This window comes from Odocoileus virginianus, chromosome 9 (genome assembly GCF_023699985.2).
Source record: "Odocoileus virginianus isolate 20LAN1187 ecotype Illinois chromosome 9, Ovbor_1.2, whole genome shotgun sequence".
NCBI lineage: Eukaryota > Metazoa > Chordata > Mammalia > Artiodactyla > Cervidae > Odocoileus > Odocoileus virginianus.
The window spans coordinates 70,969,862-70,993,465 of NC_069682.1; the positions used below are offsets into that span (position 1 = coordinate 70,969,862).

The following is a 23,604-nucleotide window of genomic DNA, read 5'->3' on the forward strand; positions in this document are numbered from 1 at the left end:
ATATTCAGTTCAGTTTAGTTCAGTGGCCTAGTCATGTCTGACTCTTTGTGACCCATGGATTGCAGCACGCTATACTATTGCTAAGCTCTGTTGTGGGTGCTAAGAGAATATGTCAGAGAACAAAAGACCCAAAAGCTCTACCTTCATGGAGCTTTCATGAGCTCATAAACTTCATGGAGTTTAGTGAGGAAAAGAGATAATTAGCATTAAAACCAAACCAAATTCCACAGTGTTTCTGATGACAGAAAGTGTTGCAGAGAGAAATGAAGCAAGGAACAGGAGTAGGGAAAGCTGGGATTGGAGTGGGTGGGAACTTAAAATAGAGAAAACAGGGAAGGCCTCTCTGAAGCAGTGACATTTGAACAATGACTGTGGGGGAGCTGAGTGAGTGAGTGATTTGGATTTTCTGGAAAAAAGTGAATGAGGCAGTGTTAGTGTTACTTAGTTGCATCCGACTCTTTGTGACCCCATGGACTGTAGCCTGCCAGGATCCTCTGTCCATGAAATTGTCCAGGCAAGAATACTAGAATGGGTAACCTTCCCTTCTCTAGGGGATCTTCCTGACCCAGGGATCAAATCCAGGTATCCTGCATTGCAAGTGGATTCTTTATTGTCTGAGACCAGAGAAGCCCAAGGAATAGCAAATGCAAGACCTTTGAGGCCAGAGTGTGCTAGGTATGTTGGAGGGACCCTGAAGAGTCCAGTATTCCTGAAATACAGTAATGAGTGCATGAGAAGTGGGTGATGAGCTTAGAAAGGGTGGGGAGGGCAGAGTCAGGTTGTATGGGGCTTCGCAGATAACTGCAAAGAGTTTGGAAGACAAACCTGAAGTGACTTAGTTTTTTACCAGGATCCCTCTGGCTGCTGTACTGAGAACAGACTCCAGGGGAAAGAGTGGAATGGACGCAGGGAGAACAATGAGAAGGCTCCTGCAATAGACCACGTGGCAAACGCTGGTGTATGGAAGCAGGCAGGAGAGTGAGAAGGCTCCAGGAACAGTCCAGGTGGCAAATGGTGGTGGTGGAGCCAGCAAGTGTTCACTTATTCTAGTCATGCTCAAAACATGTTTTATTATTATTATTATTTTTTGACCTGGATCATTTTTAAAGTCTTTGTTGAATTTGTTACAATACTGTTTATGTTATGTTTTTTTTGGCTGCAAGGCATGTGGAATCTTAACTCCCTGACCAGGGATGGAACCTGCATCCCCTGCACTGGAGGGCAAAGCCTTAACTGCCAGGGAAGTCCCTCAAGATATTTAATACTGATTCAATATTATTATCTAGTATACAGTTTGTATTAAAATCTCCTCCAAGGTCCTTTTTACAATAAACAAAACTTGGATCCAGTCAAGGTCCACCATTTGCCTTCGGTTTTTATCTTTTATGCTGTGGTATTTTTAAGAGTACAGGCTTGCTATTTTGTAGCAAGCCCCACATTCTGTATTTGCTCGTTTTTGTGTGTGTGGGGGGTTTTTTTTTTTTTTTTAGTTATATTCAGGTTAGCATTTTTCGGCAAAAAATACTACGGAGGGGGCGTTATATTTTTCCTATTGCATCATATCAAAAAACATATGTCGATTTGGTCCATTATTGGTGATGCTAAGCGATAGTGATTGATTTGATAGCGTGGTTAAGGTGCTGTCTGCCAGATAGCCCCAGTGCAAAGCAAGCTCTTCCGTTTTGTAGCTGATGAGTACTCCGTGGGGTGATACTTTAGGACTGAATATACAGTAAATGTGCTATTGCCCAATAACCTTTCATCCAGTGACTGTAGCATCTAATGAACAGCCCTGTGCCTTCCGACCTTGCGCCTGTTTGCTCCTTTGAACACAGACTAACAGTGGTCCTTGAGGGATGCTTGTTTGAGGCTCAGGGCCTGCCATGCAGTAAACGCTCCATAAATGTTATTTATTACTGGACGAAAGCAAGTATGAAAAAAATTAAGGGCCAGGCTAGGGTTGCCCTCCGTACCCCCGTGGTCTGCCGCAGCTCCCAGGCGGTAAGTCAGCGACAGAGGCCCAGACGTCCACGCGGCCACGCCCTCGCGCCGCGGAAGCCCGACCGGGCGGGACCACCCAGCGCCCGGGGCCGCGCAAGGCCCCCTGGGACCGGTAGTGCTGGGCGTGGCCGCAGGACTACATGTCCCGTCGGCCTCCGCGCCGCGGCTCCCAGCGGCGGCCGCCTCAGCCCCCTCACAGCGACGGCGGCGGCCGCGGCGGTTGAGTCGGTGGCGGCGGCGGCGTTGGCGGCCGTGGCTGCTGGCTGAGGAGCGGCGAGTTTCCGATTTAAAACTGAGCTGCGAGGAAAATGGCGGCGGGCGGTGAGTGGAGATAAAGGAAGAGCGGCGGCGGGCGGGCTGGTGGAGGGCGAGGCTGAGGAAAGAGGGCGAGTCCCCCCGGGCTGCGGCGAGCCGGCGGCTTCGGCTCCGCGGAGGCGCTGAGGGGCGCGCCGCGCGGGGGGCGCGCGGGGACACTTTTCGGGGTGTCGGGGCCGCGCCGCTCTCCCGCACCCTCTGGGCGGCCCGCGGCTGCGGGAGTGGTGTCGAAGCTGGGCGGCAGCTAGCTTGGGGGTGCGGGGGGGGGGTCCTCGCACCAAGGGGTTACTGCGAGGAGTTTGGGGGAGACCGCGGGGGGTCCACTTTTTCCTCCTGCCCCTGAAGTTTTACCCTCCTGCAGCCCTCGGGGTGCTTCTGAAAGCTCCCCACCACCCCCACCTCCCGCCGCCTCGGCGTCTCTCGGTTCTTCAGAACTAGAGGGCGGGGGGAAGCCGCACTGCCCCCCACTCAGCCCTAGTCCAGCCTCCGAGTGGTACCGAGCAGCGGCTGGGATTTCGCTGCCGTGTTTCCTCCTGCACTTGGGGCGTTTTAAGTATTTTTAACCCAGATTATCTGTGGGATTTCCATTTTGGGCACGGATAGATTCTCAGCAGTTTTCCTCAGTAAAAAGGCATTTTTGCTACCTCTCGTGTGAAGGCTGGGAAATGGCAAGTGGAAGTTAGTGAATTAAATTTGGGGTTGGGCTGTCTTTATCATTACTCTGCACCTCCCTCCCCCCTTTTCCATCTCTGGTCTTCCTACGTACATTGACTCAATTTGTGATGGTTTAGAGAAACTGTTGGTCTTGCACATGTTTTAGAAAAGCAATCCACGAGTAGTTGGGAGGGCTTAGTTGCTTCCTAGGCAGTTTGAGGGCACTAAGGGTGGAAAAGTTCACCAAAAGAGCAGTTGTGAGAGGCAGAGAGCATCGTCTCGAAATCTCACAAGCAGGAGGAGTTCGGGTTTCTCAAATGGAAAGACAGGGAAAGGTCTGAAATTCTCTCGAAGTAGAAACTTTTTCCCCCTTCCGAACGTGAAGACTTCCTTCTTGATCGTTTTGAGCAGCAGCGCTTCAAAGCCAACCTGTTTTTGTTATTAAGCCTGTACCGTAAAGAAACAGGAAGGCGAGTACCAGCTGTCTTGCAGTGGTTTGAAATGGAGTTGAATGAGATGAGTGAGCGTGCTAGTAGTATTGAGTGAGATTGCGGCATCTCCTCGATTCAAACGCCTGGGCTCAGATCCACCTTACTGGTCCCTGGCTGCAAAAACGCTTCAGTATTTGTTGCAGCAGGTTGTTTAGAGGATGATGGAAAAAACCAAAAAACTTAAGTCTTGTGATTGCCGCATAAACAAAATGTTCAGTGGAAATCTGTAAGTTTTGTGAAATGTGTTTCTTGAAAACAGATTCAGTTGTTGCTTGTTTGCTTAGTATAGGTTTTGCCCCATATAACTGGTCTAGGGACTACTGGAAGGGTACAAAAACATTGAAAATGAGCCCCTCTCCTATTCCAAATCCTCCAGTTACCATTTCCAGGAGACAACAACTCTTACTGCTTTCTGGAGTATTCTTGGTGTTTGGAATAATTATTTTAAGAATTTTCATTTGAAACACTCCCGTTGTATAGCAAAAGCAGGGAAAGAAAATGAACCAAAGAAAGGGAAAAATGGGTGGGAATACTGTTTCCTTTTTACTATCTTTAACAATTGTTGATGGCGACTAGAGAAGCTCTTCCAAACTTACTGCTTGTGTTGCCTTATCTACTAACACCCTTAAGGAAATAACAATCTGTGGGGCTTTAGGGTGAAGAACCCTGCCAAGGTTCATTGTTTGTATGTAAGATGAAGCCTCCGTTTGTAACATGTAAAATGATACTGAACACTAGCTTCTGTCACTGGAGGTTGCTTCAGGTTCTGCATTTAAATGAGCAGTAATCTAGATTGCCAGCGATCCCAAATTATAGGGGAATTTTATATATCGATAGAAATGACTTAATTGTCCAATTAGCATTTTAAAAAAGGCATATGCCGGCTTCTGGTATATAGAAGAATGTTTTGGACATGAGGATTATGGACTAAGTGGGAAGCTGCATTATTTGTAGAGCAGTTATCGGAAATATGTCTACCTTAAAATATTCTTTGACTCCAGAAGCGTTGAAAATGCCTAACAGCCCTAGCATAATTAACAAGATTAAAAAAAAGTTAGAATGGTGGTTTTAAATTTACCAACACTAACAGTTCACTAGAAAAATGATATTAAAGACTAGGGGATTAGTGACTCTATTAAACATACATTTTGAAAGTGAATATACTGTGCTTTTTTCACCATGTAGGAATTATTTCTGTACGTTGAAGCCCGCACCCCTCAAAGAAGATAGAATTCATTCAATACAGAGTGAATGTTCTGTAGGACCCTTGATCCTTTTTCTAGGAGACATATAAATAAAAAATAATTTTTGAAATGATTATGTACCAGTATCTGATTGGTCATTTGAAATAAACTTTTTGTGTCAGGTATGTCAGGGACATATTAAAGATAAAAAGTTTTATTTTTTCTTTTAAATTTGGTCCTTTGAGCATTAGCAGTATGCTAGAAAAGTTCCTTTTGATTTGGAGACTAGTATGTATTTGAGAAGTCTCTTAAAAGAATGACTTTTGGTTTGGACAATAGGGTAGGATAAAAAAACACAAACTACTATTGTCCTATGCCTTTTGGTGTTAAAATAAGTGGCTTTAGGCTTTCTTTCTGCATTTTTTTTTTTTTTAGACTATATAATTTTGAGCCTTGGCCAGAGGATGTGGGCAACTTTTGAAAACTTTTAATTTGTTGCAAGTTTAGAATGAATATAGCTTCTAGTGATGATACACAGCCAAGTAATCACAGTTTAACAGTTGTTACTCTTTAAATGCTACCAGGACTGGAAAAAAGTTGCTGATCATGATTGAAGAGGAGCTGCAGTTTCTTGAAGGTTAAACCAGGGAGTACCTATCCCAGTTTGGTTTGAATTCACTGTACTCTGTGGTGTAGAATATTCCTTTTTTTGCTTTATTGTGTGATTAAAGCTTTGTGAGCAGGAAATTAGTATTGGAAATGTTTGTTAACTTTTCTTTTTCTTCATAGTTCAACACGTTAAAGAGATAGGTCTGTCTTTAGATTCTCATGCATAGCATTGAGGTTGAGTGCTGCAGTAAAATGTGGGCATCTTCTTTCATTTTATGAGTGCTTTTTGGGGTGGGGGAGGGGATGACAAGATGAACTTTTCACTTAAGGTGGAGGAGGGGCTCTGTTGTAATGAGGTTTAGTCTTTCACTTTATTAATGCTAGGTAAATTCATTTGGCCCATTGGTTTTCTGAGAAAAGATTATTTTGAGTTAAAGATGCAGTTTAGTTAGAGCTTAACCTTATTTTCAACTCCCTAACAAATGATGGAATTGACTTGAGTTTAATCGCCTTTCCCTTTCCTACCTTCTGGTGGAGAGTTGTTAAATGAACAGGAAAATGGCCAGAAGATACACAGCAGGAGTTGAACGGAAGACCTGCAGTGTCTAGAAGGCTGATTTAGCCCTAAACTGGATAATCTTCTTAGACCACATACTGCCAGTTTCCAACTCTGTCAGGATTAAAACTCAGTTTGGTAGTTTCTTTGGCCTAGGTCAGGTGACAGGGGGGCAGCAATAAACTACCTGTGTAGTAAATGTGGCTTGGAGGCAGAGGAAAGAAGTCTGACCTGACTGGCAGAGAGGCTTTACCTATTTCGAAGAATAGTGTGCTAGTGTTTCCGTGTTTCTCCTTTTCCTATTTTTCATTAGGAATAACTGTGTCCTATTTTTTCTTTCCTGTTAATATTTTTAATTGATGTGTTCTACCAAAGAGTGTGATTTCGTGTTCACCTATGAAGGAATTCTTCTGCAATTTTTAATTTATTTAGTTAGAGCTACAGGTGAGGGTTCTGAAACTTCACTTTTTGGAAAGTAGGCTGACTTGATTGCTAAATTTAACCTCTTCATCTTGCACAGGATGAAGAGAGAATTTTGGCCCGGGTATCACATAGTAGTAGGTAATCTAGTGCTCCCTGGGGCTTTGCTTTTGGTGGCTATGGCAGCTGAGTAGGAGTGGTAGATGGATAGATGGGGGAAGGACTGCAGAAGTCAGCATAATCCTCAATTAGGATAAGCCTCATGGTTAATTGAATGTTGAGTGTACAGGTTAAATCCCATTATAACAAACTCCAGGGGACTGGCTAAATTATTTTGTTGTACTGGGATTCGCTTTATTGACTAAATAAATTGAAATAAATAATTTGAAATAAATTGGCCTTTATGTTTTTGTTAGAGATGCTGGAATAATTTTTGCTTGTTGTTTATGGCACACTGTTAATTGTAACAGTTAGAAAGCTGTTACTCATGAGCCAGTGTGTGTTTGTGTTTAAACTTCATTTTTAATGCTTTTGCCTTTAAAAAGGAAGGAACCCTTGGTGAGCTGAGCAGATAATTTGTCCCCCATACTCCCCCCATGTCTCTGTCTAGAGTAACTCCATTAGTTTATCTCAACAACCAGAAAAGTTTATTAGTGAGTACTACTGCCATGATCAAAGTGTGGTGGGAGGAAATGGGAAATCCCCCGGGTTTCCAGGTGACTGCTGCTGGTAATTTTTTTCTACCTCTGAAAACTTAAAAAAATACAATTACTTCATTTTAGTGTGACCTTTTCTTTATCAGTAATAATTAAGGTAACTCTTTTCTGTTCAGCCCATTGTAGTTTGAGATCTTTCGATCTCTATGTGGTATTGTTAGAAAGAACACATTGGTAATCTAATCTTTAAGATGCCTCCATATAAATATGGAATCTTTCAGAAATAAGATTAATACACATATGAGAAAAATACTTTTCTTAAATTTTTGCCAGAAATACACTTTTTTTCTTTGAATTGGTATTTGTCAAACTCCAGGCATTTACATCCTCCTTTCATATCTAAAGCTAGCATTTTTAGTTTGCTGAGAGCTTTTTGATTGGGTGCAGCAAGACATTTTTGAAGTCATTCTTTTAAATAGATGTCCCATGAAGGAGGGAAAAAATCTGAAAGAGGGAATTTCAAAGCAACCCAAGCAGTGTTTTCAGAGTTCTCAAGTCTTAAGAATAATGACTGACTAGTAGGCAGGAAGCCTGCAGTTGTATTGTGGTATTGTTCCTCCATCTTGTGCATTTGAGAACTTGAGTACAAAAGAGGAGAAAGCTTGGGGAAGGGGAAGAAAGGGTTTTAACACGCAAGAAAAGGGGAGGGGGGAGACTATTAGTGTAAATACTCTTTGCTCTTCTGTTTAAGTGAAATCTAAAACCAAATTTTACTTTGAGGGGAAATACCAAAATCTGAAGGTCTAAAACTGATATTTTTATAAATGATAGTTTATATTGGTGGAAAGAGCTGTGCGATCATATGCTCAGGTTTAAAACAATTTTAACTAGGGGAAAAACCCTACAGGTGAAAGGAAACCTTTAAAAATTTCCCGCTTTGTTACCTGAGCAGTGTCATCTGTTAGCTTGTTACTTTAAAAAGAATAGTACCAGTGAAGAATTTGAGAATAATTTGTAAGTTTGTAGTCTGAGAGAGCAAATCGCCCACTCCAGGTGCAAAGCGATGGAGTCTGTGATCTTCCAGGGTTCCTTGTATTAGAAAATCTTATAAACCTAATATATCATATAAATATGGAGAATGGCCTTAATTTTCTTTTTTTTGGTCAAATATTAAATGGATCGAGCACTTTGTGCCAGATAATGTGCAGATACAGGTTTCTTTGCTGACTCATGAATTTGGGGACAGGAAGACTTTGAGATCTTAACTTCACCTTAGTGATATATGCCACAAGGGCAAAATTTGTGTGTGTGTGTGTGTGTGTGTGTGTGTATGGGGTGGGGCAGGGAGGGAGAGAGTCTTCAACCTCTTCCTTATGGTGTAAGAAAATGAAGTCATATTTTCTTTACTCCCAGTAAAGCTGTCATCAGTGAAATGGATTATTGAATTTAGGTCAGTCTGTAGAGTAGCTACATCAGCTTGGTTTTGTTTCTAGATTGAAATTTGGCAACTGTATTCAAAACTGTTTTAAGGATCACCCAGTTTTCTCTGAAGCAGATTGTATCTAAATTTAGTCTACACACTCTCTGCTCCATCCAGACTCATCTCTCTCTTTTTTTTTAACCTGCCCGGTGGTGGTGGTTTTATGACAATACTTTTATCCAAGAGAGTTGGTTCCTTTGCTGTCAGAGCAAGTACATGGCCGCATCTAGGAAAATCTTAACTCACCAGTGAGCAAAATAACTCCACACACATGGTGCATATCTTGGGAGAGTCAGTGGTATCTTTTTGTAAGAGACAGGACTGTTACTATATTAAGTTTTAAAAATAAGTTCATTGGGAATCAGTAACATTAATTCAGGAGGCTGCTTTCAGAGTGCATAACCACATCTAGAATGGTGGAAGCCTTAGGTGTATGAGCCCCAAATTAGGTGAACCTAAAATCATGAACTTGCCCGGTAACCTTCCGTCTCCCTTTTTAAACCATATACAAAATGGCTCCCACGTGTGACTTTTAAAACTGACTTTCATAGCACCATTTTCTTAGCTCTGAGGCCTTAAGCTTCAATCATCTTTAATTGGCCACTGCTTGGCTGCTGCCCACTCCGCCATAAACACACATACTTAAACACTGTTTATTAAGCTTGTACTATTTAAGGCACCCTGAGAGTTAAAAAGGTTTTGACCTCCAAGTGCACACAGTCAATCAGGTATTCACATCACTTCACAACAAGGTAATCTGTTTTGCCTGTAAAGATCTTGGAGAAGTTCAGAGGAGGAAAGGGGCTACCTCTGACCAAGTGATCAGGAGGCAGGGCTTTGAAGAATGACTATGATTTTTATTACGGAGAGAGCACAGTTCCTGTTGGTGGGAAATCGTTAGCAAGCGTGAAGAGGTAAAACATTTCAAGACTTGATTATTTATTTATTTGGCCATGTTCCGTGGCATGCGAAATCTTAGTTCCCTGAGCAACCCTGGTCCTCTGCATTGCCCCCTCTGAGTTTTAACCACCAGACTGTCAGGAAAGTTGATTATTTAAAAATTCAGTTATGGTGTTGAATAAATGCTTTTGGTTTTGCAGAATCCTCTTGATGTATTATTCTTAAATATATTTTCATTCCAATTTCTAAAACTAGTCCAGGCCCTAGGTTACTATAATAACTTTTCAATTAGTCTCTACCCTTTCCCTAATCCTCTCTATTTTTCTGCCATTTTACACTTTTTAAACATTTTGAACACATTTTTTGCTAAAAAAACCTGCAGAGTACAACCCAAATTCCATAACCTAACACTCAGTTCTTATCATAGCCTTTTTTTTAAAAAGCTGTCTTTTCCACTTTTGTTGCTGCTTGTTTTAGTCATACTATTTTTTTTTTTTTTCCTGTCTTTCTCCCGTGCTGTCTAGTCTGGTCATAAGGCCCAGCCTAGAGCCCATCTCATTTTAGTAAATTTCCCAGGCTACCACAACTGAAAATATGATTGTTTGTTCCTGATATGAATCTTAATTATCTCCTTTCATGTATAGGAATCCATATTCATTGATTGAGAGGACAAATTCAATCAGATTGTCCATGGTTTGAGATAGGGACTGTACCTTTTTGTAAGCTTTTAAAATCTTCTTTTCAATTATATTCACTTTAAGTCCCCCCAAATGTTTGTTGTTTGAATGTGGAAGTTTCCAGAGTTCAACTCTAAATCTGATTTTCTACCTGTACATTGAGGTAAAATTAGAGTCCTTGGGATTTGCTTGGGACTTAGGTCTCCCTCGTAGAGTTGGCCCAGATGAATCTTGTCTGGGCTTTAAAATACCACGTTCTTGTTTGCCACTTGGCCTTGGACTGGGTGGACGGTCCTGTAAGTTGCTTAGATGTTTTTCTCCAGTACCATTGTTCTTCAAAGAATTGTGCTAAATGTGGACTTTAATATCCCTTTGTGATCTAGGAGTTTATAATATAGATGAGAAATGAGTGTAATTGAAAAAGCATAGCTGCAGCAACATAAATAAGTGGTTCAGAAGTTCAGAGGAAGAAAAGGCCATTTTCAGCTGGAATTGGTAGGGAAACTTCATGGAGGAGATAGAGTAGATCTGAAGGGAACCCATTACTGCTTGTAATCTCCCTTGCCCACCTCTTTTATTCTGTGGTGCTTACTTAACATAAAATTATAATGTTTAAAAAATTCATTTAAAAAAGTGTATGTGAAAAAGTAAAAGTAAGGCTCCTGGTACCCTAGGTCTTTGGTCATTAGAGCTACCCCCTATCTCCCCTAAGCTACTACTGTTAGAGGATTTTCTATACTTTTGCTTACAGCTGTCTCTTTAGTTTCTATTTTTCTATACCACCCCCACCGCGGGGATTGAACCCAGGCCTCGGCAGTGAGAGGATGGAGTCCTCACCACCAGGGAATTCCCTGTCTGTATATCTTAACACTTTAGTTGCTGTTGTCTTTTTTTGCTCTCTCTCTTTCGTTGCTAAGTTGTGTCTAACTCTTGCGACCCCATGGACTGGAGACTGTCAGGCTCTTCTGTCCATGGGATTCTCCAGGCAAGAATACTGGAGTGGGGTGCCTTTTTTGCTCTCCCTTCCCCCCTTTACCCTTGTAGAATTCTGTTCCCTGTGTTCTGATACATATTAGATATAAAGGATGAAAACTATCATTTATCAGGAGCCTGTGTGCCTGCACATTGTTGTGTGCTTAATGTACATTTAATAGTTTGGGTTTTTCGATGTAGAGCCCTTTTTCCTTCTTCAAATGAAGTCTTACACAAAGCCCTATTCAAAATAGAAAAGGTGAGTCTTTTAAAATTTATTTTCTAGGTTGAAATTTAAACTGTTTACTGGTTATAAAGGCAGTGAAAATGAAACTTGTGATGGGTATAAAATTTGAAATTGGGTTATGAAGGACTATTATGGACCTAAATCTTATCTCTGTCTCTAGTTCATTTCTGTGTCCAACTCATACATGGATATAGTTGCTGATGTTCTCAGTTCAGAAATATTTTTAAAAATATATAACAGGTACACATGGGGCAGATTCCTAAGGTACCAAAAGGGTATACAGTGGAAAGTGAGGCACCTTCCTCAGCTGTCTGCCAGGCATTTCTCTGTCCCCTGCCCAAAGGTGGCCATTGTTACTCTAGGCATATAAATGCATGTACTTAAAAAGGTTTGAGCTTAGTGAATTTCTCCCACATTTGGGGGCAAACTTTATATTGAAGTGTAACATCACTCAGAAAAGTGCACAGTACAGTCTGATAAATTTTCATAAAATGAACACACCTATGTAACTGGCACTTAAGCCCTATTCTGGACTGTGTATACTTTTTAAATGATCCTGAAGAGGTTTCATATCTGTTTTTATAGCTACTGATTTCTTTCTAATGGTTACACAGTATTCTGCTGTATGGATATATATCATAATTTATCCAACTTCCAACTGTAAGTGTATTTGTATATATTTCTTTGTTCCCATGTTTTGTTATAAAGTATATAAAAATTTGTGGTTGGAGAATGCTACTTTAAAGACTATGAATTTAACTTTTTATAGATACTGCAACTTACTCCCTTTCAGTTCAGTTCAGTCTCTCAGTTCAAGTCTTTGCGACCCCAAGGACTGCAGCATGCCAGGCCTCCCGGTCCATCACCAACTCCAGAGTTTACCCAAACCCATGTCCATTGAGTCGGTGATGCCATCCAACCATCTCATCCTCTGTCATCCCCTTCTCCTCCTGCCCTCAATCTTTCCCATCATCAGGATCTTTTCAAATGAGTCAGCTCTTCACATCAGGTGGCCAAAGTATTGGAGTTTCAGCTTCAACATCAGTCCTTCCAATGAACACCCAGGACTCATTTTTAGGATGGACTGGTTGGATCTCCTTGCAGTCCAAGGGACCCTCAAGAGTCTTCTCCAGCACCACAGGTCAAAAGCATCAATTCTTCGGCGCTCAACTTTCTTTATAGTCCAACTCTCCCATCCATACATGAGTACTGGAAAAACCATAGCCTTGACTAGACACTTTATTGAGGTATAATTTTCTTATAATAAAATTCAATCATTTTAAGTGTGCAGTTTGAGTTTTGATGAGTGTGAACAGTTTTACTATCACTACAATCAGAATATAGAAGATTTCTGTCACCTCAGAAAGTTCTTGCTCATTTGCATTCAGGCCTCTTCAGGGTTTTGTGTTCAGTCATCCACTGTTCTGCTTTCTGTCACTATAGTTTGCCATAATTTTCCTTTTTTCTTGCATTTTTCTTCCAACTTTAAGGTGTAATTGCCAATTAATTGCATATATTTAAACTGTGCGGTTTGGGTCTTGATGTATTAATATGTGTCTACCCATGTATTAATACCATGTATTAATGTGTCTACCCATGAACCCGTTATTACATTTAGTGGAAGTATCTGTTACCTCTGAAGTCCAGACTCTGACCCCTCCTGTATTCCTTTGTAATCCCTCCCGCCCTCATCTTCAGGCAGTCACTCATCTGTCTCATGTCACTGAAGATTAGCTTTATTTTTAAGAGCTTTTTATAAATGAGTTATACATACAGTATGTACTTTTTCTTTAGGGCTGGCTTCTTTCACTTATAGTGATTTTGAGATTATTCACGTTGCATATATTAATAGTTTCATTTCTTTTTATTGTCTAATACTATTGTGTTGTATAGGTATATCACTATTTATCCATTCACCTGTTGATGAACATTTAGGTTGTGTCCAGTTTTTGGTTATCAAATATAAAGCTTTTATGACATTTGTGTTACAAGGCCTTGTGTGTACAAATGCTTTTATTTCTTTTGAGTAAATGTCCAGGAATGGAATGACTGGGTTATTCCCTAAGTGTGTGTGTGTATGTGTCTGTGCCCCCCCCCCCACCCCCCCAATTTTCCAAATACTGTTTATTTCACCGAACCTGGGGACGAGGCGAAGGTATGTGAAAGTCTGGGATGCCAAGTCTAGGAGGGTGTAACATTTAAAAATTTTAAGAAACTGCCACCTGTCTCTCAACATGATTGTACCATTATATATTTCTCCCAGCAGTTTGTGATAATTCAAGTTGTTTCACATTCCCGCCAGCACTTGGTATGGCCAGTCTTTTTAATGTTAGCTATCCTAGTGGGTATATAGTGGTAGCTCATTTGTGGCTTTGAGTTTTTTTAATGATTAGTGATGTTGAAAATAATTTCATGTGCATACTTGTCATTGGTGTGTCTGTTTTGGTCAAGTGTCTGTTCTTATCTTTTGCCCATTTTTCAGTTGGGTTTATCTTACTGAGATACAAGACTTCTTTTATTCTAGGCCCCAAACCTGTTTTAGGTATATATTTTAGAAATATTTACTTTTAGTCTGTGGTCTGCTTTGGAAGAGCAGAAGTTTTTATTGTTACTGGCATTCAATGTATTGATTTTTGTGTTGTGTTTGAAAAATATTTGCCAAAGATTTTTCTCATTTCCCCCCCTAGAAATTTTATAACTTTAGCTCTTAAATTTAGGTCTGTAACCTATTTGAGTTAATTGTCTTATATGGTATGAGATAGGGATGAGGTTCATATTTTGGTATATTGTATTGAACTTTTCCAGCACCATTTGTTGAAAAGATTTTACATTCCCCATTGAATTGACTTGGCACCTTTGTTGAAATTCAGATAGTCAAATAAATATGTGTAGGTCAATTTTTGGAATCTCTTCTGTTCCATTGATGCATATTCCAGTCTGTCTCTACTCAAGCTTTGGAATCACATAGGGGAAGTCCTCCAGCTTTTTTTTTTCCCCTCATTATTTTGGCTATTCTAGGTGCTTTGCATTTCTATATATTGTTAAAATCTTGTTGATTTCTGCAAAATGTCTGATGTGATTTTTATTGTGATTGCATTGAGTCAGTTGATCAATTGGGAGGAATTGGTTTCTTAAAATACTGTCTTCTGTTCCTTGAGCATGTTATATATCTCTCCACTTATTTAGGTCTTCTTTAATTTCTCTTTAACAGTGTTTTGTAGCTATCAGTGTACACTCTTATAAGAGCTTTTATCACTGAAACATATATATGTGCATAAGTTTTTTTTTTGTTTTTGCCACACATCACGGCATGTGGGATCCTAGTTCTGCGGCCAGAGATTGAATCCGTGCCCCCTGCAGTGGAAGCATGGAGCCTTCACCACTGGACTGCAAGGGAGGTCCCTAAATTTTATATTTTAAAAATGTGATTGTAAATAGTATTTTTAAAATTTCAACTTTCAATAATTGGTGTATATAAGTATCCTTTTTTTTTATTGAGTTTTGTATATTCACCTTGTATATTCATCTTGCCAAACTCACTTGTTTTAGTAGTAGGAAGATTGTGTACATCAGTGATCATGTTGTTTCTGAATAAAGATAAGTTTTGTTTTTTCTTTTCCAAGCAGTGTGTGCCATCTTCTTTTTCTTTTGGCTTTACTGTAATGGCTAGTGCTTCCAGTAGAATGTAGGGATTTTGATTTTGATTGCATTGAATCATTTAACCAATTTGATTAATTTGGGGAGATAACTTTGTCTTGTTCTCAGCCTTAGTGGGTAAGTGTTCACTCTCTCACCATTAAGTAAGATGTTAGATTTTTGAGGTTTTTATTGGAGTATTGTTGATGTACAGTGCTGTGTTAGTTTCTGCTGTGCAGCACAGTGAGTCAGTTTTACACTTTTTTTATCCGCTCGTTCTTAGATTCCTTCCCACAGAGGACATTAGAGTACTGAGGAGAGCAGAATTCCCCGTGCTCTAGGAGGTTCTCACTGGTCTTCTGTCTCAGTCCCGGGCTCCTGGTTTATCCCTCCCCTGTTCTTTCCCCTTGGTAACCATAAGTTTGTTTTCTGCATCTGTGACTCTGTGATGAGATAAGTTTACTTAGACCATTTTCTTTTAGATTCCACGTGTGATAGTGTACAGTGTTTGTCTTTGACTTACTTCACAAAGTATGACGATCTCTAGGTCCATCTATATTGCTGCAAATGGGATTGTTTCTTTTTTTTTTTTCCTTCATGGCTGAGAAATATTCCATTTAGGATATGAAGAGCTACTGAGAAATATTTAAGGCAAAAGGAGATGGGGGTGGCACAGGATGAAATGGTTAGATAACATCACTGACTCAATGGATGTGAATTGGAGCAAACTCTGAGAGAGAGTGGAAGACAGTGGAGCCTGGTGTGCTGCAGTCCATGGGGTCGTAAAAAGTTGGACACGATTTAGTGACTGAACCGACAACAAATATTCCATGAAATATATGTGCTATATCTTTATCCATTCATCCAATAATATTTATGTTGCTACCATATCCTGGCTATTGTAAATAGTGCTGCAGTAAACATCGGGATGCATGTATCTTTCTGAATTATGGTTTTCTCCAGATGAATGTCCAGGAGTAGAGATGTTAGTTGTGCTGATCTGTTTTATATCAATATGGCTTCCCCTCCCCTCCCCCATTCTTGTGTTGCGTATTAAGAGGTTTGTTTTTTGATGTTTTTAATGTATATTCTGGATATACATCTTTTTATGAGATGTTTTCCTAGTACTTTCTCCCAGTGTTCCAGTCTTTGGTGGTATAGATCTTCATTAGTTACTAGCGATGTTTTTGTATTAATGCTCAAGTTTTTGGTCATATGTATGTTTTGGGGGATAGCAAGCATTTCAAAGCTTGAGTAACAGTTACACAGCTATGTATTATAGATCCCATTTCTTAGTTCATATAAATGCAAAGAAACAAATTGTTAACCCGGGCCATATCAGTTCTTAAACATAGAAAATTATTTGCCACTGTATTTAACTATTAAAAGTCATTTTTCATTTTTAGGTAGTTTGGAACTAGATCTTTTTACTTCTTTAATAAAAATGAAACAATAAGTCCTTGTTTATATTCTCATTTATTTTTACAAATTAAGATGAAAGCATCAAATATTCTGGTCTGGGATAATCCTAATGAGAAGGTGCCTAAAACTCTGAATCTTACCTGTGAAGCTTGTCATTGTTCTGTCTTTAAGCCTTACCAAAAACCCCAATCTTCATGGCTTGCTTTAGTTTGGAATGTATTCCTTTCTCACCAAGCTATACTGTCTGTCTTTTCAAGGTTTCTATGTGTAACTGTTCTACTGGTTGTGTTAGCTTTTGAATGCCTGCTGTCTAAGCTTATGATCAAATATCAGCAGCTTCACAATGTGCAATTTTTCACATTTAGTATTTATATTACATTATTGTAACCTTAAATCACCTCAGTATCTTCCTGGACACTTTTATTTCTTACCAGGATAGAGTGACACCTTAATTTACTTACCAGTTCCCTTACCCTGATTTGAAGATAAGTATTTAAATTCTTTTCTGATTTTGATTTATTCTTTCTGTCATGCTCTAACTTTGGAATGTTTTGCAGTTTACATTTAAGAAGACTTATTTTAAAAAACCAGTGGAAATTTCCAGCTTTGAAAAAAAAAATCCAACTACTAGTCTAATAACTGCTTTGCAGGAAGAAAGAAATATGAAAAAGAACCGCAGACATTCTGGATGTCAGCCTGTGAAATTTTCCACTATTTCCCATAATAACAGGCAGGCATGCTTATACTGCTGGATTCAGTGCCGCTGCAGTTGCACTCTGAGTGGAATTTGAAGCTGCTCTATCAATGATAAAATGGCATCCAGCCAGCGTTTAGAGAGCAGTGCATAAATTCATGCACTGTACTGTATGTTTGTTCCATCTCTTCCTGAATAGTGTGGCTATAACACTGAACTTGCAAAGTTATTTAAAAATCTTGATTCCAAAATTTCTGTTATCGGTGAATTTTGATTTTTAAATGTTTAATAGGTATATTACACTGCTGAGAATATAGATTTATAAAATTCTTTTAGTCACAATACTTGTAAAATTTTATTTTAGAGGGTCTTGTACTCTGTTAAAGGGGCTTCCCTGGTGGCTCAGAGGTTAAGGCGTCTGTCTGCAATGCGGGAGACCCGGGTTCCATCCCGGGGTCTAGAAGATCCCTGGAGAAGGAAGTGGCAACCCACTCCAGTATTCTTGCCTGGAGAATCCCATGGACAGAGGAGCCTGGTGGGTTACAGTGCACAGGGTCGCAAAGAGTCGGACACGACTGAGCGACTTCACTATCTCTATACTCTGTTTAAGAATGCTCAGAAAATTAAAACAAAGTTTAAAAAATTTCCTCAAGCTCAATATTTGGTGTGATTCAAGAAACATTTTAGTTTCTATTTCAGGTTCCTACTAATCTTTCTAAGAACCAAGGAGGCCTTACATTAAAACTAGTAATTGTGTTTTTATTTTGCTATTTCAAATTTAAAGGCTAACAGTTGTATTATACTCTTTTCCTCATGAAGGAAGTCCAGGTTGCCCAGTTCTGTAAACTGGAGAAGCTGTATGATGAAGAGTAAATTACACATGCACTGTAACTGCCCACTTCTACCTTGTTTCACCTTTCATGGCAAATGCCTAATGGTGGTATTAAGGAATGAAATTGAAAAATTCAGGTTTTGTGAATTTAAATTCACTTCTCCAGTTGGGAATTTGAGCATTCAAAGTGATACAACAGATGTACATACGTATCTTTGTATGTTTTAAGACTTGTAAGTCACATTTTGGAAGTAAAGACATATGACATCTATCTTTTTCAGAACTGTTGGCTCTTAGGATTGAACAGGAACAACTTTGTGACATAACAGTGGCCTCCACCCCTGACCTGTGACCTGCTGCTTTTCCCTTGTGCTGTCTCTCCCTTCCTCCTGACTTCTCCTGTATCTCTGACCCTTCTCCTGTCCTCTTCATGCACTTCCTCATCTCAGCCCTCATTCCGTCTCTATTTTATCCCTTTCCTCTCAGCCTAAATTTTCTTCTGGCCCATACCCTTTTTTCCTTTGTCAGCTTGCCATCCTTCAGGTCCGTCACTTTTTCTAATTGCTCACTGTTAACCAAGTCTTTTCTTTGTCTTTGGAAGGCTTCTTTGCTCCAAGCTTCTCTGCTTCTGTCTGATTTTCTTTTAGTTTTTGAACCATCAAACACACACATCCTCACACTTTCCCAAATCCTTGAACTTTTATTTCTGCCTTCATGTTTCAATTTATTTTACAGAGATTTATTGAGTGCTAGCCACGTGAGTACTAGTCAGAGAAAATCGCAGAGGTAATGGTGGGACCTTGTAGGCACTTGTAACGTGTTCAGGTTTTACTTTGAGCAAAGTGGGAAATTGCTGCAGGTTTTCTATTTTTTGGTATTCCAAAAAGATCTTGTGAGCATTGTTCTCCACCCCCTTCCCCCGCCTTATTTTTTTTTTAAAGCATTTCATCTTTTAAATTTTAAAAGTAATTTTATACTTATGTAGAAAATACAGAAAAATACAAAGGAGAAAGCGTTACTTTATCAAAGAACAAATATAGATTACCAGTATACCTCATCATCTATTAATGAAGGTTTTGTATCTTCCCACTTGTTTTTCTTTGTGTTTGTGCTTGCATGCGCGTGTGCCCCCCCCCCCCCCCCCGCATGCACACAGGCCTCCTGCACTGTGCGGTTTTAGTGGAGAACAGATAAACTGAGTCAGGCTTTACAGAGGTCCCCCCAGCTGCTTTGTGGAAGGTAGCCTATGAGAGAGCAAGAGGTAGGGAGGCCTCTTATGGGGTGTCCAGTAGTTCAGGTCCCAGGAGAAGTGGCTTGGACTTGGGTGGTGGCAGAGGAGGTGATAAGAAGTGATCAAATTCTGCATGTATTCAAAGAGAAAGCCAACAGAATTTTGCAATGGATTCAGGGTGGGGTCATGGTAGTGTGGGGTGGGGCCTGGTGAGAGAGAAGGAGGGGAAGAATCAAGGGTGACTCAAAAGTTTTTGGCTTAAGCTACTAGAGACCTTTGGTTTTGTTTTTCTTTCTTGTCAAACTGCCCATCCAAGGTTCAGTTGTGGCTTCTTTATTATGTGTTTTTCTTGTTCGTTTGAACTCGTGATTACTTCTTTCACCAAGCCTCTAGTCTACTCTGCCCAGCTTGGCGCTTGGAATACATCACAGGATGCTATATATAACAAATTGTTTCATTAGAATTAGAATTAGTCTTCCTAACTAGGTAGTGAGCATCCTTTTACTGGATTGTGCTGAATTTATGAAATGTGCTCTGAGACTAATAACTTTGTGAGTACTTCGTGGGCATTCATTAAATGTTGTTTAATTGTATACTCCTCAAGCTTGAGAGCAGGATATGAGGAAAACCTTAAAGTAAATGCCTGCTTTAGCTTTACTTTGGCATACTGGCATCTCCCCTCCTCCCCCCCTTCCCCTTTTTATTTTCCTTTTTACTTCTAACATCTGTTCTGGCTTTTCTCCCTTTGCCCAAACCTTTACTAAAATAATGTGTGTGAAAGTCCCTCAGTTGTGTCTAACTCTTTGCAACCCTATGGACTACACAGTCCATGGAATTCTCCAGGCCAGAATACTGGAGTGGGTAGCCATTCCCTTCTCCAGGGGATCTTCCCAACCCAGGACTTGAACCCAGGTCTCCGCATTGTAGGTGGATTCTTTACCATCTGAGCCACCAGGGAAAGCTCTTACTTAAATAAGGGGAAAAAAGTTTGGATGCCCTGCTTTGTTTCCAGGACTTCATTTTGTACTTCTGCTAAGATTTTTCTCTAAAGAAAATGTAAGCAGTGTAGAGTTGCCTAGGAATTATTGTGTTTTAGTGTCTGTTTTGTTTTGCTTAGCTTTTTCAATTTTGAAGACAATCTGTTAACTCATTTGTGCTTTTGGCTTTTCCTTCTTGTGTCACGGAAAATAGAATATGAACTCTCTGAGGGCTGGTAGTTATTTTGTTCACTGCTAAATCGTTAGTGCTGAGAATGGTGGCAGGCACATAGTTGGTATGCAGATATTGAATGAATTCAGAGTAGCAGTAGCAACAGTTCCTATTTATTGAGCATATACTATACGCCAAAGTGCTAGGTGCTTTGAATGGATTAGGGGGCATGTACATCTTACTGCCGAATGAGTTTCCGATCCACATGTTAGTGTTTGAATGAGTATGATGGAGGAAAGGCAGATGCCAGTTGTTACCAGATTTAATCAAGTTTAAGATGCCATGATATACAATGCATTATTTTATCTACCAGCACATAAGAAAAGGTAAAACTGCCAACTGTGGGATGTGGTCAGTAGCACATTCTGATTTCAAAGGAATAAAAACAGGAAAAAAATTCTTAAGAATTTCTGTTGTAAATCAACTATAACCTGAAAAAAATCTAAGAAAATCTGCCTGAGAAAATCTAAGAAAATCTACCTAAGAAAAACTATACCTGAAAAAAATCTAAGAATCTTTAAAATAAGGAATACCAGCAGTATTACTTAACATTGGATTTTACATAAACTCTCATTTAATGATCATAGAGTTAGGTAGGCATTATTATTCTTATTTTAGAGATGAAGAAGCTGAAATTTATGGGATAAGTTCATAGGTTCTCAAGCTAGAGGATCCAAATTGAGGCTAGGGCCTTTTTACCACCCCACATTGCTTCAGGAGTCAGGGCAGCAAAACAGTACATTGGCCTGTCAGCTCTGGCTGGAAGGTTCTTACTTGGCCTGGCTTTAAATACTTTCTTAATGTCACTGATTTTTTTTTTTTAAATAAATAAAAAAAACTTTGTATTTACTAAGTGCCAGCTACTCTGTATTTTTGAAAGTGAAAGTCGTTCAGTGTTGTCCAACTCTTTGCGCCCCCATAGACTGTACAGTCCGTGGAATTCTCCAGGCCAGAACACTGGAGTGGGTCCCCTTTCCCTTCTCCAGGGGATCATCCCAACCCAGGGATCGAACCCAGGTCTAAGGCATTGCAGGAGGATTCTTTACCAACTGAGCTATCAAGGAAGCCCTGTTTGTATATTTATATGGATACAAAATGATATAAGGCCTTATCTCTTTCTCTCAAGGAATTTATTTACAGTCTATTTGGGGAGATGAGAAATAAACATGAAAGTTAGATAAGCAGAGAAGATTTAAATAACATTTCAGAGAATAAGGAAAGAGGTTTAACAAGGCAATGCAGGATTAATTGCTAAATAAATTGTACAAATAATTGCTTTTTTAGTTCAGAGGAAGGGGAGATGGCTTGAGGCTGGAGTAATCCAGGGAAGGATTTAAATGAATTCCTGGGAGATAGTTTCAGTTAGTGAGATTATTTATTTACTTTAAAATTGTATTAATGTTTGTTACAAATGGAATTGTGGACTATGGAACATGAAGAACTTTGGTACTTTAAGTTTTTTCTGTCTATAGGAGAGCAAAGGAACTGCCTGCAATAGAAAAGTATAAGACATCATGTGGTATCAAGTAGACAGGCAAAATACTCAATTAAGAAGGGCCTTTGGGTGAAAAAGAAGGAACTCCTGAATGCCTTGCGTGCCATCGCCCTCTTAACCACATTTTTACAATCAGTTGCACTTTCTGAACCATCACCGAGGTACTTTCTGTGGCTCTTAGAGTTCATGATGAACTTCTAAATATTGGAAGCGAGTGTTAATGTCCTTTATGGTATTCATATTTCTTGTGTTTTGAAATAGGAGCTCTTAGTTAAAGACTTACAGCACATAAAGAATAGTTCACTATGTTTCTGGAGGATATGATTGGCAGTGTTTCTGGTTACATTCTTGACTCAGACATGTAACTCGACATTAGATTGTAGAGTGTGTTATTACTTGTTTTACAGACTAGTCAAAAGCAAAACAATAAAGGCTTGGAAAGCAAGAGAATTGTATTTTGGATCTTGTTGGTAGTCTTGGGCATTTTGTTTAACCTTCCTCGTTAGGTCACATGTAAGGTTCTTTCCCTATTTTTTTAAGAACATTTTTTTCTTACTTTTTAAATAATTGGTAATATATATAGATGGCTAACAAAATTCACAAACTCTTCCAAAGCATATGAAGGTTCCTTTCACTTTCTTTTGTTTGCTAATTCCTATCTCAGAGGCAGTCACTGTTACCATTTCCTTTTGTGTATATTTACAAACATAGCTATGTATCTTTAGAATTTACATATTTGCTATTGTTATAAGCACATGTAATAGTGTTGTTTTGTATCTAGTACAAAAAAACACATTGTTTTGTACCTAGTTATGTTTAACATTGCATTTTGAAAATGGTTTCATATCAGCGCATACAGATCTAGTTCTTTTGTTAAAGTAGATTATCATTTTTATAATTAATCAGTTTATCATTAATGGATATGTTGCATATAACAACAGAGTGCTATGGTGAGTTTTCTGATATACATTTTATTAAAGTTTATATCTGCATCTTGAATATTAGTGAGATTAAACATTCTGCCTCGCCTCCTAAATGTTTAAAGGACATTTGTATATTCTTATTCTATAAACTCTTGTCTACTTTTCTTGAGGTTATTTGGAGTTTTTCTTATTTTCATATAATAAAATAAGTTTCATATATTATTAAAAGCCATTTGCCTTTGAAAAATACCTGTTGCAAATACTTCACTGCCTTTTTAAATAGTAATTGTCCTTTTTGCAGATAAATATTGCTTCATTTTATATTAAAATGCCCTCTTTTCCAGTATTTTTCATTAAATTCTTCATAGTCAATTTGTATATTTTTATACAAGATGAAATTATGCTTTTTAATACATTTTATATGTAATATACCTAATTTTTCTGTGGTAAAATATACATAACAAAAAACTTACCACTTTTAAGTGTACGATTCAGTAGTATTAAGTACCTTGACAGTGTTATACAACTATTATCACTATGCATTTCCAAAACTTTTTCATCCCAAATAGACCTAATACGTATTTAGGTAGTAATTTCAGCTTATGACTTAATAACTGCCTCTCATATTTAAAAGGATATATGTGTGCTCTTTTCAGCTTGGAGACACACAGAACTCTATATACTTGCTTGAAGGAGAGATTTTGAGTAAGAGGCACAGCTATAATTGGGAGAAAGTCTCTTGTGCTTAGAGGATTCTGTTCTGATTCTAGTCACCAGTTTAAGTTATCATTTTCTTGATCCACTTTTAGTGAAACTGCTTTTCTGGGGGCTTCCTTAGTGGCTCAGTGGTAAAATCCACCTGTCAGTGCAGGAGATGCGGGTTAGATCCCCGGTCTGGGAAGATCTCACGTGAGCACCTAAGCCCATGCGCCACAACTCCTAAGCCTGTGCTCTGGAGCCCTCAAGCCGCAGCCGCCGAGCCCATGTGCTGCAACTGCTG

General features: G+C 39.3%; 1 protein-coding gene across 8 annotated transcripts in view; it reads left to right on the forward strand.

The window, feature by feature from the left end:
• The first annotated feature begins 2,180 nt into the window (after nucleotides 1-2,180).
• NCOA3 (nuclear receptor coactivator 3) overlaps nucleotides 2,181-23,604 on the forward strand; it is a 125,787-nt gene continuing 104,363 nt past the window's right edge. For all 8 annotated transcript variants that reach the window (XM_020887239.2, XM_020887247.2, XM_020887246.2 and 5 more), the window contains exon 1: nucleotides 2,181-2,322. The gene's annotated coding sequence lies outside the window, so the exon portion shown is untranslated. The remainder of the gene's footprint in view (nucleotides 2,323-23,604) is intronic.